The sequence below is a fragment of the Ahaetulla prasina genome, chromosome 1 (genome assembly GCF_028640845.1).
Source record: "Ahaetulla prasina isolate Xishuangbanna chromosome 1, ASM2864084v1, whole genome shotgun sequence".
Taxonomy (NCBI): Eukaryota; Metazoa; Chordata; class Lepidosauria; order Squamata; family Colubridae; genus Ahaetulla; species Ahaetulla prasina.
The window spans coordinates 310,226,805-310,232,970 of NC_080539.1; the positions used below are offsets into that span (position 1 = coordinate 310,226,805).

Here is a 6,166-nt window from a genome sequence, read left to right on the forward strand (position 1 = left end):
TTTTGATTATATGTGACTTCTTTACTCAGTATATATGAATACAAAGAACATGGATAAAAGCCTGATGCAGTATTTTGAAGCAAATATAAAATACTGTAATTATTACGTGCTAATCTTGCCCTAAAATTAAATATTTACAGGTTCAACAAAACTCTTCTCCCAGAATATTTCCATAGCTTTTCCATTTCAGAGAAGGAGGTTTCCTGATTGTAAGGCAGGTTTTCTTATTTCTTTGCAAACATAAGCAGAAAGAAAAATTTGTGGAACAGGACATTAGAATAAAATGTGATGGTTTACAAACCAAAAATTGGTTCCACCTAGTTGAGGGAGCTTTTTACTCCAACTTCTATTTTCGGGGGTCATTTCTGTATATTCTCATGGGCAACAAGTCTGAGGATCTTGAGTGGTCTGAGTGTGGGCTGGACTCTTCAGACTGCTGCAGACAACAGAAGGCAAACATCACAGCTTATTATGCCATTCCCAGAAGTGCTAATATACCATATCAATATTTCCTGGAATAGTATTGTGCTAAAGTAGGAACTGATTGGCTGTTTCAGTGGGGCAATAACTCACGGACCTTGCAAGGATGTAGTTTAGCATCCCTACAAGTGTGGGGGTGGGTTGGTAAATGTGCCCCTTTCATCTCCCTGTTCAGCTACAAGTAGATAGATTCATGTCTAGCCCCATTTAAAAAGCTTTCAGTGTTATTTATCAATTTAGTCACTCTTTAAAACAATGGTGCATTAGTTAATTCTGATATTACAGAGAAATTCCAATAGTATTTTAGCCACATTAATATCACATTAGCTCACCATGATTAATGTTATTGTAATCAATGAATTAATAATGATTTGCTTCTTCACCAAGATTCACCCCCCCCCATTTTGACATGAAGAGGATCCATGGCATTGATTATCACAAATATAATGGATTGATTCATCATTTATGGGAAACAAAGTTTCTCTTCCCATAAAACTCATTCTCTTCACCCCCTGCCCCCCCCTCCAAAGTAGACACAGTCTCTTTGGCAGGAACTCAAAAATGTAGTATAGATCATTCATTGAAGTCAAGTATTATTATCCAGCCCATACGATAAATATGAAGTTTCTTCTGGGAAGGAGTGTCAAAGTGAATGAAACTCATATAAACTATTTCAATTGCATAAGTTTGAAACTCAGGATCCTCAAGACTGGTCTAAGGGAAAACTGTTCTGCATTGAGTAGAGGGGTTGTGGAAAGTCATATGTCCCAGTCATATTCAAGCTACCCAATCTATTTTACTAAAATCACTTGCTATTATTTCTGCAGTTACCCAGTCCTTAAAATGAGAGGAAGGAAGAAAAAAAAGCAGTGACATGTAACCATTGCTGGAAAAAAAGCAACACTTTCAACTTTTATTTGGATTTGAAAAATCTTTGTCAATATTTTAATTTCAGTCATTAAATATAATGCATCTCTGAAGGAAACAAATCATACTAGCTTCAAAACTTAATCCTAAATTTAAGGTTAAAGTTTAAGGAACAGGGCCAATCTAGAGGAGATTGCCTTTCCTTGAGGATGTGTGCCCATCCATTTAGCTCAGATAGTGTAGACATGGACCAGATCCCTTTCCTGAAATATTATTTACTAGTGGAAGCATGCTTTTTCTTTGACTGCCCTTCCTCAAGGAATACCCTTCCCATAGAAATCTGGTAGGCTTTCGTTCTCTTAGCTTATCGGAAGGTCATTAAAATTTGGCATTTTACCCAGGCACTGGGGTATAGTGGTGGAGAGCAGTTGAGACACTCTGGAAGATAGATTGAGGTACTAGGTTTTTAGTTTTTGTTACATGTTTTTGATAGTTTTGTTGTGTTCTGAGCCACCCAAAATTCTTTTGAGAGGGACAGTCCTATAAATCTTCTAAATAAATAGAATAGAATAGAATTCAAAGAACATATAATTTTTCCATATTCCCTATGGAAGAAAGATCCATTTTCATCCTAAAATTCAATGTTAATTGAAAGAATTATATAAAACTATTTTTCTGTTTCAGGAAAACAATTACAGAATTCACTCAAAAGCTACATAAAGCTAGTCAAACATAATCATTTTTGTGTTATTAGACAATTAAAAGAGAAATACTTCTGCAGAGAAGTACTGCCATGTGATAAATACTGCATTTCTAACCTAGGTGTTATTTGACATTATATGAACATGGGTTTGAAGCAGGGGTGAAATCCAGTAGGTTGTAACAGGTTCTGGAGAACTGGTAGTGGAAATTTTGAGTAGTTTGGAGAACCACCAAATACCACCTCTGGCTGGCCCCAGAGTGGGGTGGGAATGGAGATTTTGCAATATCCTTCCACCAGGAGTGGGGAGGGAATGGGGATTTTGCAGTATCCTTCCTCTGCAATGCCCACTAAGCCACGCCCACCAAGCCACACAACGTCCACCAAGCCATGCCCACAGAACTGGTAGTAAAAAAATTTGAATTTCACCACTGGTTTAAAACCCCACCTCTTTTATGAGGGTTGCATTATTTATTTAGCCATAGGCTAAATTGTTACATTATCCAATAGACTACAATGCTAATATAAGCTGCCTAAGACTGAGAAACCATTCAGTTCATGCTTGCACATTTTCCAAGGTCCACCACAAGGGGCTAGCGCCGCACCAGAAACACAGACAAATGGCATCCTGCGGCATCACCCGAGGGGTCTCCTTCCACTGAAGTAGCATCATAAATGGGAATCATATCTAGAAAGGTCCAGTGTTCTGTCTCCGTCCTCACTCTGGAGTAATGAGCTGGCCTTCAGCCAATGGATTCACGGCAGTCCTGGCCGGGAAAACGCAGCTGCCTGCCAAAAAGTTCAAACAGATTAAGACTTCAGCTCACTTCGACACGGTTCAGCTAATTTGCTTCCCATAGAACTGAAAGCAGTCCCAAAACTCTTTATATATCCTGTGGGGTGGGGCTCCTGCCCCACCCTTCCCTTTGATGACGCTGCCTCTCTAATCTTCTGAAGCGCGGATCGATCCAGGCTTGATTGGTATGATTATCAGCTGCGTCTGTAGGCGTAGCCTGAGGAAGGGCGGAATCAGGAGATGTCGACCTCATTACGTCCTCCGACTGGCCTGGTTCTGGCTCCTGGAGCCAGGCCAAAGGAATCGGTGCTCCTGATGTAAGCCTTACCAGCCCTTCCCCCTCACTCTCAGAGTCACTTTTGGGCATGGGGCCAGGTTCGGAGGCTGGAGCCACAACTGTCCAGTGCTAGCAGGATTCTGACTGTCTGCACAAAATGCTTGCTTGTCTTCCAACTGAAATGGTACCTATTTATCTACTCACATATAATATGATTTCAAACTACTAGGTGGGCAAAAGCTGGGGCAAGCTCACCCCACCATTTGGTGCTAGGACTTGAATTGCGGGAGCAAAGGCCACCTCCAGTGTCATTAAGCCAATGAGCCATGGTTCCTCTTATGTAGGTTGCATGACCTATACACATAAAATGGACTATGTTGATTTAAAGCCATGCCTTCCTTAGACCAGCAACATGAGTGGTGAAATCCTACTTACTTTGTGTGGGTAGCCTTTTCTTCAGTTTTTTAGACAGGCAACCAATACTGGAAGAACAGGAGAAGAGATTTTGCAGGTGGCAAAGGTTCAGGAATGTTTTAAAACCATTCTAATTTGCTGAGTAAAAAAATCAAATTGAAAAATTAAAATATTTTAAATATCCCAGATTTAGCTCTTAATTATGCATTGCTTTAGTTACTCTTCTCTAAAAAAAAAATAGTTAATTTGCCCCTCAGAGTTAATGCCCCAATGCCCAGAGGTGGGCGTCACATACTGGAACAACTGGTTCACCCAGCACTGAAATGTGAGCCATCCGTGCATGCATGCAGCATCAGAAAACATGGTAATTCGCTCTCACGCACCATTCGCACATGTGTGCAACATCAAAAACACAGCAATATAGGATGGGATAACACCCAGGTGGCAGCAGCCCACCTCTGCCAATGCTTTATAAAATTCAGTGCTATTAAGACTAATTTTATGCTTGTCAATAATTATTTTAGCAAGTATGATAGCAAGCTACTCTTCTTTCTTTTTATTTTGCCTCACCTTCTTATACGCTTTCTTTTATTTTTCTTCTGCAAATGGAAATTCATTGATTCTTCAATTGTATTGACATAGCAATCAGCGGGTGCCCTGTACATTACATAAAACTTGAGTAGATGTTGAGCTCTCTTAAAGTTGAGCTCTTGTAAAGGCTTAAGGAACTGTGTCTGCCTCAATAAACTGAATAGACCATTCTCCACAATGTTTCCAATTATACTTTAGCATCTAATGCTGAGAAATCTCCCATAACCATCCACTTGATCTTTAATCCGAGTTGGCAGTGATCAAAGTGAACATATCTTTCATGCATGTTTGAGAGAGGGTAGAATATCTCACATTCAATAAAGGGATTCACTGAAGTGTCATAATGTCCTGATATACATTACTAGTGTTACAGAAAGAGCAAAGGGAAGTAAATAATGTTAACAAGTAGCTCAATTTGCCACATTGATCAAACATAAAAATACTTGATAAATACATACATATTAGTAAATAATATATGGCAAAAGGAGAAGGAGATGGCAGAGGATGAAATGGTGAGAGAAAGGGGATACATATACATATACATATATATTAGACAGACACACAGACAGACAGCAGATGGGCCTTGCTGACACTCCTCTAGAGTTATTCTTTAAATACTTCTAGAGGGTAATAGTAGTCCAGAAGTCTATAATTAGCAGTGCTAAATTTAGTGCAAATTTTGGACTTTGAGGATCACAACAAAAGCTTTGAATTCTCTTGTAGCTCTAGGCTTCAGCTTATACATCCTTCATATACTACAATTCATAGGAGTGTAAAGCAATTTTTAAGCAACCAGTCCAAACTATGGCTAAAATTATCTCCCCTGGCACTCTTGTCTGACTGGTTGGAAAGTGGGGGGAAGCGCACCAGGAAAAGAAAATGGGTGAATCTGGGAAAAAGAAAACTTGTATGTTCAAAAAGGATTTAAAGAAGGTGTCAATGGGCATGTCTATATAGTCTTTATTTACAGTTATGTTTATTTATAGTCTTCTAGAGTTATTCACCCATCATTTAGGCAATCTAAAGCTTTTTTACTTTTATATTGTTACAATGTTGGTTGGATGAATGACTCATGAATATGCTGTAAGTCAGTAGAGGGGATCCTGCCAAAAAGAGGGGGGGAAAGGGGGGGAGGGAAAAAAAGAAAAGCTTGTAAAGTAAAAAAGGTTTGGGTTTGATTCTACCCGTAACAACAGTAGCAGCATTTTATTTTCAGTCAAAGTTCAAAAAAGTATCAAATACAAAGCAATCTTGAAAAACTGGGTAAAGAATCGATCTAATAAAAAGAATCCCTGCTTTGTCTTTTTGCATGTGTTTCTTTCTTTCATTTTTATTTTTCACAAGAAGCATAGACAACTATTTGGTGTATTACCAAATATAGTTGGAATTTCTTAATTACGTGCCTTTCTACATGGTATTGACAGATCTTTGCCTTGCATCCATGTTCTTCAGCAACAACTGTCAAACATTTCTGTATTTTTAATAAACCACTGATCTTATAAGAGTCCTTTTCAGGAATTGGCACCAATATGGTATATGTGCTATTGCACATATACATGACTTTGTTTTTTAGATGTGTTTTGCTAATTATAACAATTTTGACAACCTTCAAGATAGAATTAATCTTGTATCTTTTTTAAAAAAAGGAAAAAATATCTTAAAACTTTTTAAAAAGCTCTCAAATTTTAAAATATTGTATTAAATTAGATGTATAGCCGGTAGATTAACTGCAACTGCCTGCAATATAGAAATTGAAAATAAAACTATAGGTTATCATATTTTTTAGTTATTGCTATTGTAAAGAAGGGATTATAAGAATGGCAATTATGCTTTCAATGTGCATGCTATTACATTGAGCAATTTCTCCCCCTTTGTTGACAATAATCTCAGATATCAGTCCACGTCTGCATTACAACTTTATAACAAAAAACGTTTCATGGTGATATTTAAGTGCTATTCCTCCATATAAGTAAGCAAATTGCAGAGGGACAGAGGGAACCTATATATTTAGATTCTTACTGTATTGAAATCCTGCTTTCCA

At 38.0% G+C, this 6,166-nt stretch overlaps 1 long non-coding RNA gene across 1 annotated transcript; it reads right to left on the reverse strand.

Annotated features, from left to right (window-relative positions):
- Positions 1-1,635: 1,635 nt before the first annotated feature.
- LOC131187681 (uncharacterized) lies at positions 1,636-4,234 on the reverse strand. The gene is made up of 3 exons (XR_009152600.1): positions 4,105-4,234; positions 3,556-3,602; positions 1,636-2,836 (listed from the first exon to the last, which is right to left on the reverse strand). It is a non-coding gene; the product is annotated as an uncharacterized LOC131187681 (long non-coding RNA).
- Positions 4,235-6,166: the final 1,932 nt, after the last annotated feature.